Source organism: Pinus tabuliformis, chromosome 9, assembly GCF_031772625.1.
Source record: "Pinus tabuliformis cultivar Carrire ecotype Pingquan chromosome 9, CPIR1, whole genome shotgun sequence".
Classification (NCBI taxonomy): domain Eukaryota; kingdom Viridiplantae; phylum Streptophyta; class Pinopsida; order Pinales; family Pinaceae; genus Pinus; species Pinus tabuliformis.
The window spans coordinates 1,146,962,720-1,146,976,519 of record NC_142307.1 but is presented as its reverse complement, the minus strand read 5'-3'; the positions used below and the strand labels follow the sequence as shown (position 1 = coordinate 1,146,976,519).

Below are 13,800 nucleotides of genomic sequence, written 5' to 3'. Positions count from 1 at the left end.
CTGATCCTCCATCACAAGCAGCAGTGACCCCTCCAATTATTCCAGCCACAACGGTAGCTACGGAAACTACAGCGGCAGCAACAACAGTTCCTGAGTCTAGCACGAGTGTGGATGAGTTGACAAGAGCTGTCAACGCGCTAAAGATACAAGCAACAGAAATAAAGGAGGCCAAAGAAAAGCTGGCTAAACTAGAAGAAAAATATGATAAGTCCAAAATGACAGTGGCTGAACAAACAAGATAAATTAAGGCCCTGAAGGACATAATCAAAACCCTAGAGAAAGAGTTATCCTTCGACAAGACCTTGGGCGAAATAAAGAAACTTTTGTGGGCCAAAATAAATCAGTCAATCACCGGCCAATGGAGGTCAATTCAAGCAATATATGAATAGGTGGAACTGATTGGCCGTGCTAAGCTTGAAAACCAGAGGGCCAAGGCAGCATTAGGAAGCATGCCTGAGTAGGCTAACAGAATGATCAACTTTCCTAATCGTCAGACTAGGGAAGAGCTGGCAGCACTCCATATCATGAACAGAATAGATGCCATATTAACAACAAAAAGTGTGCTCACATTGAGAAGCCTGGTACAAACTCTAGAGGCAAGATGCCGGGATATACAGAGGGATGTAGACAATTTTGACGTAAAGCTTGCAGCACTAAAGATTAGAGGATTGCCTAGCCTGTTGACCAGCGCTGGAAAGCTATTGACATGTGACCAATATGCTACCAGGCTCAATAATTTTGTCACAAATCAGCTTACCGCTGCATCAAGTTCTACAGCAGAGGTAGGGCCGCCTACAGGACAGACACTCTATGACAGGCTGGAAAGCTTATTTTACCTGGAGCACGAGGTCAATCATCTATTTGAGATGCCGCCTAGTTATTACAAGTACACAGAGGCCGATGAAACACTTGTCAAAATACAAAGGCATCAGTTGCCTTTTGAGAACTGGTGGCAGGCAATGCTGGCCATCTTGCCCAGGTAGCGTCAGTTTTCCCCCTTTTTTGTTTATTTTAAGATCACAGTCAGCTGCAGGTCACCAGCAAGCACGGGTTAAGGCACGAAAGCACCGGGCAGAGCAGTCAGAGAGCACGCCGAACAGGTTGAGGCAGTCACAAAGCAAAGACGCTGGGACAGCAACCCCCCAAAAAAGCACAGATTTTTTAGGAAGCATGGCCCCAACCGACTCAAATGAAATCAAAAGTCAATATTTCCTGACAGAAAAGAGCAGTTGTTATATTAGTATTTATTTCAGCATTTACTTTCTCATCAACCGCTGCTTAGGAGTTGGCAGAGAAGTTATGAACTATTAACTTTCGACTCAGATATTTTTGCATCCAATTTTTGTATATATACCTACCCCTACATTGTTAGAAGGGTTGGTCGGCTAATGTATCCAGCAGAGACTCGCACTGTATTTCTGATATTTCTCTATAATCAAAGACTATATGCAAGCTTGGAGAATGGACTGTTGATGTGTTGTTAATGTTTCTAAGGAGTTAAATGAGGAATTCTTGTGCTACAATGTGATACAATAAGTATTCACTACCTCTGTTATTTCATTTTCATATATGCTCAAGTCACATAACAAAGGATTGGTATGGAATTTGCTTTGCTGCACTCTATGCACAGGTTTTGTGGCTTCTTAATGTTTTCTTCCTGATCTAGACATAAATATGAATTTTGTTATGGCTCATGTTTGATCTATTTCACATATGAATGACTGATTATCTAAGAATTCTTAACTGCTCCTAGATAAGGTTTATTCATCTTCATTCTGTTAAACTGTTAGAGAGATTCTTTGTTGCCTCTCTTTCCTTAACTTTCATTCCATCTTTAAGCTTTAAATGTTGTTTCATAAGCAGCTACCTTGCTCCTCATTTCCCTCGTGACCAAGGAAACGCACCATCACTCTTACTCCGTGACTCCATGCCAAATGGTTCGAAACTTACCACACTATGCATTGCCTCTCTGCTTGAAAGCATTTTCCTTCCCACCAAAATACAAAGACCCCTGAACTCAATAGCTAGCCTAAAATCCCTTTTTCAACAAAGCTAAATTAGAAAGAGAGAGCCCTCTCTGACTGCAGGTGGGCTAGAACCTGCAGTCCAAAGTTGGTTTGTGGTTACCTCGGCCGTATCCTTTCTGGAGCTTAAGGAAAACCTGAGTGATAACAGTATCTACATCGTATATGCACAAATTCCATATACAGAAATTGCGCATATACGAAAATTGTGCATATACGGAAGATATGCGCATATACAGAAATTGCGCATATACGGAAGATATGTGCATATCTTCCGTATATCCCTAACTTTCCTGTATGTGCATATCTTCCGTATATGCACGTCGTTCATGTATTCTTCATGCTCGGTGTGTATGCATTCCAAACTTTTGAAAAAGTAATAAATCCACATTAATTGCATGCTCATGAGTCCAAGTTACTAGGTTGTTACACTACACAACCCTAATTTCTATTCCCAATGAACTTAGACAACTTATGAGAGTATAAATAAGGTTTATGTGATGGAGAAGGGGGAATTGACCATTTTTGTACCTTTATTTTGGAGCATTATATTGAAAATTTAACCTTGGATTTTATGGTTCTCTTCTACACAAACCTTTGTTTATAAAGTTGACTTTCTTACTCAAATTTGATATGTAATCCCTTATTGGTTTTCCTTTTCACATATAATGAGGAGTTGTAATTAAAGTTGAAGTCTATAAGTGGTCTAGGTTAGGAGGAACACAACCTTTTTTTATGAAGGCATTGGAATTATATCAAGTATTGCCCACACATATTAACACACGTGCACACACACACACACATGAAGCGATCTCTTCTCTCCCAAAAGAAACTATGTTGTAATTCATTTAATTATTAATTACATGATTTAGAAGAGAAATTAATTACTTGATATTAATTAATATTAGTTAGTTACAAGTGTTCTTGTTTTAATATCATTAATAATTTATATTGTAAATGGTTTGAGCATATCTCTATAGAAGTTTGGAGCATGCAAGACTTTATCTATACAATTACAAATCCAACCAAGGGACCAACTAATTGGTGAAAGGTATTCTTCCCTGTCCATTATGTATATCTTTGGCATAATAACTTAATCTTAAAAGTTGAGTAATGAGTCTTCTTATTTTCTTTGTCATTAACTTGACCCTGATAAACTAGGGATCATTCTCTGTCAACCACCCTGGACTTTCCCAAGAAAACTTTCTTTGTATTTGGTTTGTTTGTATATATATATATATATATATATATATATATATATATATATATATATATATATATATATAACTTTCATTTTAATGTTGTTTGTTAGTTCTTCAATGTATCTATGTGAATGAAAAGCACCATTAATGACACACTTAGCCATCCATAGTAACACTAAAAGAGGTGCTACTATTACATGACAATGCATTACATGACTTACAAAAAGAAAAAAATGGGATGGTGGTGTGTTTCTCTAGTAAAGTAGCAACACCTACTGTGTTATACCCTAATTATCCCATGGCCATCAATATGCACTTCTCATTCACTTAGTGTAGTTATCAAAGATGTGTGATACACATTATCATATGGGAGTATTGCAATAAGTGCTCCCATACATTTGTTAATGTACCAAAGAGCATAATAAATTTATGCACATTTCATATATGACTATTTGATGCACTTCAAACGATAGTGAGTTTTGTTAATTGATGTGACCTGTGTACATGCTTAGAGTTAGCATGGTTTGAATTCCAAGGTGACACTATTAAGAACTTTTTAAAAGAAAAAGAAAGAAAATAGAAATGTAGGCTAATTTTAAATGTTTAGCTAGTTAAAACAACTACCAATATATGGTATCTATGTAGATGAAAACTATAGATTTATATGTTTGCCAAATTTCTAAAAATAAATCAAATATATTATGGAATAGAAGGAATAATGAAATATAACAATTCAATAACACAAGACAAAGAAGTGCTCATACTAGAATATAAAGCATCGGTGCTTGTATGTGTGTGGTGCATTATATACAATTTAAAATGAAAAGTTCAATGCGATATATCTTTTTAAACCCTACCATGGTGCCCCACTTATTATATTGAAGGTACAATAAATATTATTTTATAAAATAACTTAACCTACCTTAGTGCACATAGGAGGGTAATACATGGCTATGATGGTACCTTTCATATATAACATTGGCCAAATTTTTTGAAACCTTTACAACATACCATAGAACAATCTACATTAATATAACTCTATTTAACACATTGAAAATAATTTATTAAAAAAATTTGTTGATATTAACATGAATAAGCACTAACAAAAATATATTTAGTAAAACTTTAACCTAAATTTACTTATTAAAAATATAATATAAATAAACTAATTTTATTAAAACATTTTACAAATTAATAGTTAATATTTTTTGAATAAATTATCTATTAAATTTCAAACAAAACATTATTTAATTCTAAATTGAAATTGTTGTAAACTTACATTTTAATAATAATTAATTTTTCACAATTATCAAATTTACCTTAATCTTAACTAAAGTATTTGATTTCAATTTTGTTAAAAAAAAAAAAAATTCTCGTTAAGACTACGCTATTCTATTATATACAATAAAAGGAAAATAGTTACAGTCAGGAGTTCATATTGGCAAAGGCCGAGAATGGCACTCTGGACTTACAGTGCTCAAAAATACCACCCATACAGGGTCCACACCTCTAAAACTGAAAACCCGCGCAGGGGCCCTATCCTGGAGACAGGTCACCCTCGCAGGGGCACTACCACTGTGATTGAGTGCCCACGCAGGGGCTTTATACCATTGAGGAACATTGAGAGCAAAAATGGTCATCCCATTCCGGGGCATAGACGAGAAAAAGAAAACCTTCAACCATATCCCTCGTAGGGGCTTTAACAGACATTGACATATATAATTTGAGAACCAAACAAAGACATTCAAGACATACAGTATTTCGTTATGGCGATTCATGGCAAAACCAGAGCATCATTTGAAGGGAAGAGACTGAGCGAGCGGACGACTATTCGTCCGGCTCCTCTTCATAAATCCAGCACGCACCTTCTGGGGGGGGCCCCAATCGACCTTGGCTTTCTCTGACGAAGGCGCTTCCTGAGTCGTAGGTGGGTCGATGTTCGGCTCTGGGCGATCCTCTGGCGTACCCTCAGCGGCCCTTGAGCTTTCAGCTTGATGAAACTGTGAGCGGGGTGGCTCCCCGCCTTCCTCCGTCGGTTCTTCCAAAAAAAGAACAGACACATGGGCGTTAACACGAGAATTGCCATGGGAATTGCTGAAGGAGAAGACCGCTGAACCAAACGCAGGAAGTGGATTAGAGCCCGAATCAGGATTGCCCGAATCCATGAACTGGCTCGCCTGGATGGGATGAGCCTCTGCAACTTGGTGGCAGAGACAGCGGCAGCAGCGAGAGGGTGCACTAGCGACTGAGGGACGAGAGGGTCCGCCTCTGCCAGAGCCTCGGCGGCTGATGAGGCGCTGTCGAGGCTTAACCATGATGTCGCTGCAGGCAGGAAAGTGGAACAGAGCCGGGTAAGATGAGAAGGACTGCGTGAAACAACCGTCGCCCTCCCTTGCAGACTGGATACCACCCTCAATTGCCAGAGGGGCGACTTGCACCTTAGCTCTGAGAGCCAACAACCATACTCCCAATTCAAAACTCTGAGAACGACCGAATGCATTATTTTCCATACCCCCAACATTCTTATGCTCCTCTGCATTGTCTCGATTCTTGTATGCCATAACTGCACACTGCAAACAAAATCGAAACCCGGACAAGGCAGTAAATTGCCGTCCTTTCTCGCTCCATCACTCACGCTTGCAATCCCCGACGGCGGATTGCAGTAAATGCCCTTCTTATGCTCGAGATCGCTCATGGTGACCAGGTGTCATTCCGATGCCCTCGGTCGTGTCACCCGCATCCGAGGTCAATTTTGTTAAAATTGGTGAAAAGTGCATATGTAAATAAATGACAGATACACAAAATGCTTTAGATAATTGTTATTGTTATAATATACGGAATCGAATATACATGAGTTTGGATTGTATTAAAGTTCATTATCGCCCTTACATCGAGGTGTTAATGTAACAAAGAGCATAGTAAATTTATGCACATTTCATATATGACTATTTGATGCACTTCAAATGATAGTAAGTTTTGTTAATTGGTGTGACTTATGTACAGGGAATTGATGCCACAGATCGGCACCTATGAATACATAAGATGATATAACTTATATTGTGAAGCATTGTTCTGTGCCTAGTGTGTTCTACTTGTCTCGCTCCTTCAACATTTTCTATTCAAACAATGTTTTCATCACCCAAGGGGTTTTTGATATTGTGGTATGACTCAACATAACAATGCCTTCAACTAGACAAAATCAGAATATCTTAAAATACTTATGTACAACGAATAGAAGCTTTCTATGTATTGTTGTACCTTATTGTGAAGTAAAACTGTAATCAGCAATCTAATAAAAGAAAGTTAATATATTGAAACTGTCCTTGTAGCCCATTTATAGACAAAACAATGGCTAAAGTTATATTATTGTAGCCTAAGTCATTTAAACTTGCTGGAATGTTTAGCCTTCAAAGTAGCAAACCTAGCGGGTTTAGTGAGAGAAATGGTAGTTGAGCATATATGCTCTATGTATTGTTTGCGTGACTTGAACCCACGTGCTTTCAAGTCCTTTGGCATGATTTTGGTCCTTTTAACCATAGCATCAACATTTATCTTTTTTGTTTTCTGTGGAAATTAAAACATTATCAATAAATATCAAAATCCACATAGATATAATGAAAATATGCGGACCATGTAACGAATATGAAAAGACAATTCATTGACTAGCTATCAATAAATATCAAAATCTATATAGATATAATGAGAATATGGTGAACATGTAACGAATATGAAAAGAAAATGCATTAACTAGTCATAAAAAATATGTCAATGTTATTATGAGCTAAGATATGTAGTGTATAACTTACCTCTCTTAATTTATCTTGAAGTCTAGGTGAATGCCGCAATGGTTGAGGAGAATGTGATTTTTGCTGAGTATCATGTCCACCATCATACATGTGCAAAGGTGTTTTAGGAGATGTATATTCATTACTCTGAACATTAGATTATACATAGATATAAGTATGTGACTCAAATATAATTAAATGTAAAAATATGATAAAATTATAAGAGTATAAATAAATATAATCTTACCTTGCATTGTGACATTGGACGTGAAGATGGTTGTAGCATTTGAACCATTTCATTTCCATTTTTCTTAAGGCTTCGACAAGGGGTTTTCATTGATTGTGATGGTTCCAAAGGGAACACCTGCACCATAAATAAGAAATACACACACACGCATAATAAAAAAAAATCAAGGATAACGATATATAATACAGAACATCCATTTCTCATACCATCATTATGGTAAAACATAAAAATTTATATATTAATGTTTTTAGTGGAATAGGCTATATGGATTAAAAACTTACTGGCCCAGTAACCCCTTGAAAACCTTGAAATCTAGGTGAGCGTCGTAATAGTTGGTGGCTTGAATTTGGGGAATTTTGTTGATTAAGCTATGCATATCAATAACAATGAGAAATTAGTATACAATTATAATAAATATAAATATTATTTAATGTTAAAATGTCTAAAAAATTAATATATGAAAAAAAATGGACTCAACTGTGTTGTCATTGTCCTGATTAGTTTCATCAAAGTTTAATATATGGTTGTTCCCATCTAATCCTTCTTCCCCCACATCATCGGGAACCTCAGTGCTTGCTTTCTCTTTTAAAGCAATATCTATGCGCTTCATTGTCTCCATACGTCTACGAGGTAGACTCTGATCCCAACGTTGAATTTTTTCACAAATCCTTTGCTTTGAAGTATCATTAAGCTGATCAAATGTAACAACTGACTGTGAAAACAAGTTTCAATGAATTTAGTCCACAACAATAAATTAATATTAATAGAAAACATATATAGATAAATACTAATAAATACTTACAGCTGAAAGAATTTCTTCATTGACAATGTTAATAAAAAATCATATACAAATAAATACTAATGAATACTTACAGCTGAAAGAATTTCTTCATTGACAATATTAATAAAAAATCATATACTAATAAATACTTACAGCTGAAAGAATTTCTTCATTGACAAATCTTTTATATGCTTGTTGTCGTGCACGACATAGCCTTGCATCTAAATCATATTGTATTTTGGCATTTTGCCTTTTAACTACACTTGTTGATTTGACCGCCCATGTAGCATTTGCATCTCTTACTCGACCTCTTTGACGTGGAGGAATTGGTGGGAGATTGTGGGTGGTAGCCCGATGATGATTAAGGCCATATAGCTTAGATCGACTCAAGTTCCCCGCACAGCCACCAACAAGACAAGTGAACACTTGCTTGGTGCCTTTGATAGTTACCTCCCATTCATGTCTAATTTCCTCCATTTGCTTACTTCCTTATAAATGAATATGTAAACAACAATGTTGTTAAAAACATCATAAAAACACTTTAAAGTAAAAATCAATATTCATATCTATTTTTTTGTGGTTACCATAACTATCTGGCTTATCCCAGCATCATCATTCCACTTAAAATTAGAAAGGAGAAGAAAAGCTTGGACAACTAAGGCTTTTAAGCCTCTCGCAATTGTAAGGCCATTACTGTTGCACATTTGGTAAGGACAAAGTCTGTAAGTGCTTTCATCAACTGATTTTAGTCTGAATATCTAAAGTGTTAATATTTAATGTAAATAATGTCAACTCTCATTTCTTTACTTCTCCATTTCTTCCTATCACATCAGATCCTTCTGCTGCTTCCATGTGTACCTCATTTCTTTATTTCTCAATTTATACTTATTAGATCAAATTTATCTACTGTTTCCACTGTGTATATATACTCACAGTGTTAATAACTAAACAGATTCGTTAACAACAATATTCCACATTTATTAGACTATGCAATTGTTTTGTGATTTTTTACTATGGTTTTCCATTTCTCCATCCAAACAGATGACACCAAATTCATCTACCGATTCCACTACGTATAATATACCTACAGTATTCATAATTCATTTGTATAATATAAAATTGAATGAAATGAGGATAGATGATTTGCTGTAAGATTTTGCGGATATAGGAAACACGAATACTTATTAATCAAACATTTAATTGAAAATTTTTACGATCCTAAAGCAGATTTTTGAGAAAAACAAATCATTAGCAGAAAAATTTGAATCGCAACAAAATTATAAATATTCAAAAATTTAAATCTTTTTTTATCAGGTTGGAAAAAATAAATTAGAGCGAGGAAAAACTTCTATCTATTTAGAATCTTTAAATGCTTGCTTACTGCATTTACGATATTTAAATGCTTTCGGTCACAAGATATTTGACTAAACATGCAGAAAAAAGATTCTTTGAAACTTTAATTTTCCGTCACTGGGAAGAAATTTCGATTTTCCTAACTAAAATTCCAGAATACGGTTCTTCATTGCCTCATAAAATTTTGCGAGCGCTGACTTCATCAAAACCCTAATTTTTTTAAAATTCATCTAATCGAATGAAACTTGAACCTTTTATTAATCAAATTCCAACCAAAATAAGATTTTCACAGCCATTTGGCTTTGGAATACTCCTTATAATTAATCGTGACCAGGACCGATGCTTGTGAGAATGATGAACAAGATTCTTCATGGCACCGCATTCTTAAGGAGTCAAATAAAATTTATTCCGAACTGTGAGTCCAGTTGTGATCTAAATTTGGCCATATATTACTGCTCCAGAATAAATTTGCTATCTTTTACGAGACAGTTTGGCGGAGTGAGCAAATCGAGCTGTAATCTCTGAATCTTTAAAATATATTTAAATCTTTAAATCAATCGAAATCTGTTTTGGAATCTGTGCTAAATCAATTACAGATCATTAACCAGGGAAGAGTTCATAAAACATGAAATGTCGTTCGGAATCTATTCAAAATGCTAGGGCTTTGTTGCGTTGCATATGGATTTTTAAAATACAGCTTCGAGGCATGAAAAGGATGCGCACTAACCTTGCGAAAGAAATTTTCGATCACCAATGGCCAGCTGCATATAGTTTCAAACTTTCAGTAAAAGCTCCTCTATTATTGAAATTCTGAGCTGTATACTACATTTTCAAAGTTTCAGTAAAAGTTCTATCATTATTAAAACAATGGGCCTTGGTTTTGTTCCTTCCTATAACCCGTTGGAGAGCCCTCACAGTTAAAGTTCCAATTCCAGATCAGGTGTCGCATTTTGAATTTTATGTGTTGTGCGCTGATTAAAGGGATATTTTATGTGTTGGATTGATGCTGATTGCGTTGAATTGCAGAATGCTTAATTGCTAGGATCGTTTCACCTATTGAGTTTGTGTTATGAATCCAAATCGCTGGAGATGGATTCTAGTCTTAATTACAGTAAATAAATCAAGTTAAAACGCAGCCAGTGTTACATCTGATAGGAATTACAATTGCAGAAGTAAAATTTAATGAAGCATTGGGAAATATATGAAATTGCCCTGTCTTGGAATGTCAATTGGGCTATATGCGCTGAAATTACTGAAGATTGGGAGGAATTTCGGGCCAGCTAGGTTGCTACTGCCACTGCTAGACCATGCTGAAAAAGAAAGGTATGCAGGGGTATACGATAATACTTGTATACGCGCAAGACAGAGGTCGAAAGAGCGTTTGAAATCTTCCATCCTCGAAGCGCTGCATGCACTGAATCACCTTCTGTAACCTCTCCTCTATTCACCGGAGTTCAATGGTTGTAACCACTCCTCTGTTCGCCAGAGTTCAATGCGTGAATTGTCGGGAGTTTGAATTGCCAGGAGGATGGTTGGTAAGGTTTGTAAATGTGCCTCATGTTTGTAAATGTGCCTCATCAATACGCTGGAGTGGAGGCCAAAGTGGAGGCGGGCAGAGTCGATGGGTAGGAGCACGACAGACGGTAGAGTCGCCGAAGAGGGATGCATGCCATGATCCATGGTCGAGCATGTAAGGGCACCATGACGTCAAGGAGGTTGTCTGCCGTTGTCAGAGGGTGTAAGGACATAGCATTAACTTTTCTATGGAGGTGGAAATAGGAACTGCCCAGCAACAGCTCATTCCTTTAGATTTATTTATGATTATATTACTTTTTTTGACGGCCAATTAATTTTGGTGTTCAAAAGCACATGGACATTGCATCGTCACTTATATAAAATGGCATGAGGCATGTTTTGGAATCTTACAATAAAATCATCCCAATTAATAGTTTTTAAAAAAATGCGCTCTCCTCTTTGGAAAAAGTAAATGACCATGTGCATATTGTTGATAAAAATCTATAAGAAAGTTATTTGTAAAGACATAATGGGAGGAGTCAATCTTCCTCTTTGATTTACTCATCATTATTCCAATTATATTTTTTTATAATTAATGAAACTTAAGACAATAATGTAAGGGAGAGAATTAATTAAATTGAATCATATTTAATTTAAAGCAAATCATTTTTTAAACATTTTGCTTTAAATAATATAAATTGAAATTTAGAATATAATTAATTTTTTTGTTTTATAAAACCATTAATGTACCTATATAATTAATGTAAATAATACACAATTGAATTATTAATTAATGTAAATAATATATACTTGAATTTAATATAATTAATTTGAATAATTTCTATAAATATTATAAATAATGTGTATATAGATTTAGATATATGAATTATTATGAGTAAACATACACGAATCAAAAAAAAAAAAATTATACCTTAAAAGATTTGATCGTTAAATTGAGTGCTAAATTTGAATTTAAAATAAATTGAGATAATTAAATTTCATAACATGTATTAATATTAAAATATAGAAAACAAAAAAATAATACAAGAGGAATTTGGGTAAAAAAACCTTAAGCCATAATTTCTATTCTCACATTGTATTCATCTTTGAATGATACAAATATATATTATAATTATGAAACCACCTCAATTGCTCTCACCTTGACACCTCACTAAAATATAAGGTAAGATGAGACAAAATATGATCTAGAAACATACTTAGGATAACAACTATATCCCAAGATGTTAAATACAAAATGTGGCATATTAAGACTTCGTGATTGTATATAAGAAAGAGGTTAACCTTCCCCCCTCAATTATAAGTCTGATCAGTAATACCCAATGCAACATAAACATGACATAAACTGGCACCATCTCCAAGACATCATGTTGAAGCCCCTAATTTGAGCCTCAATGAAGAACTACTTGAAAAACTGCCAAAAATAGATATTGAAAACTCTAATATGAAGAGAACACACCAAGAGAATTGAATCAACTGCAAGTATGACACATACATGAAAATGCTTGACAACTCAATCTAATGCCAATTTTTAATGCAAAATATCCATCTATCCCTTACCGGGTCAAATGACCATCCAAGTGAAAAAAAATGTCCACAATTTTCTCTCAATCAACATTGTAATCTTATATCCTATGTATGATTCAACAACAAAATATTGAACCATAATTCTTAAATTTTGCTTGCCCATCCAAAAATTTCATTGTGTTGTTGAAACTTTCAGTCTAACAAAAATTTTCAATTTCATTACTAATTCCACCCTATGTCAGCTAAAAGGAGAGACCATATGTAGTTTTTGTTTGACCACTAACCATCTACATTTAATCTTTGAACCCTCCCACCCTCCTTAAAATGTAGGAGAGTTTCACCATTGTACTCTCGTTTTAGGCTCATGAGAGTACCATCTTATTTTCACTGTCAACTACAATATTTATCTTCTCTCATGATCGAATTCTTCAGTAAGATGTATATAATCATTTAGATATTGACGACCACTCTCGAGGATCAATCCATTGATAATCAATCTCCAATCTTGTTGGTTTGTTTCTTTTGGAACATATCTTTGACAAATGGTTCTTCTTGCCACAATGGCGACAAAGATAGAGATCAAAATAATGATCTTTCATATGGCCAATGTGATTGCAATGTTGGAATTTATCTTTCCCCTCATTGTTTTTTGATGTTTTTTTATCCAAATAATTGCCATTGGAACACTTGAGTGGTCTTGAAAAATTGCAATATGCAATTTGTTATCATATTTGACATATCCTAATGCATGTCATTTTTTGTTGCATTGGATTTCTTCCCATGGTCTGATGATTGTATTTTAAAAACAAGGTTGAGTTTGATCATGTAAAACTTCTTCATCTTCTGCACTTGAATTTGTTTCGCTAAGTGACTCATGAACGGTTTAATGAACTGAATCATCAACATCATTATCATCACATTCCTCTTATTTATCATCTTCATGATCATCATCCTCCTACTCAAAAAGGGGGTTGTTATGAAACATTACTATTTCAGAATTTTTTTGTTGAATTTTATCTTGAAGAAACTGAATTTGATTTTGAAGAAGATTAAGTTTATCTTGGTTTACTTGTCGACAATTTAACACTGATTGGAGAGAATTTTTGCCTGGAATGCTTATGACGTGCTTAGTTGTGATTATCAAAATATTTAATAATTCTAATGACTCAATACTTCAATACATTTGATCTCAGAATGACTTTGTTTTGTTTAGTTGTGATTATTAGACTATTTATTAATTCTAACAACTCAATACTTCACTATATTTGATCTTGGAATGATTATGTTGTGTTTAGTTGTAATTAGCAAACTATTTAATAATTATAACGACTCAATACTTCACCACATT

General features: G+C 34.8%; 1 long non-coding RNA gene across 1 annotated transcript in view; it reads right to left on the bottom strand.

The window, feature by feature from the left end:
• Positions 1-7,624, bottom strand: part of LOC149152687 (uncharacterized) — a 100,394-nt gene extending 92,770 nt beyond the window's left edge. Inside the window, exon 1 of the long non-coding RNA XR_016262201.1 lies at positions 7,540-7,624. This is a non-coding gene — a long non-coding RNA (uncharacterized LOC149152687). The remainder of the gene's footprint in view (positions 1-7,539) is intronic.
• Positions 7,625-13,800: the final 6,176 nt, after the last annotated feature.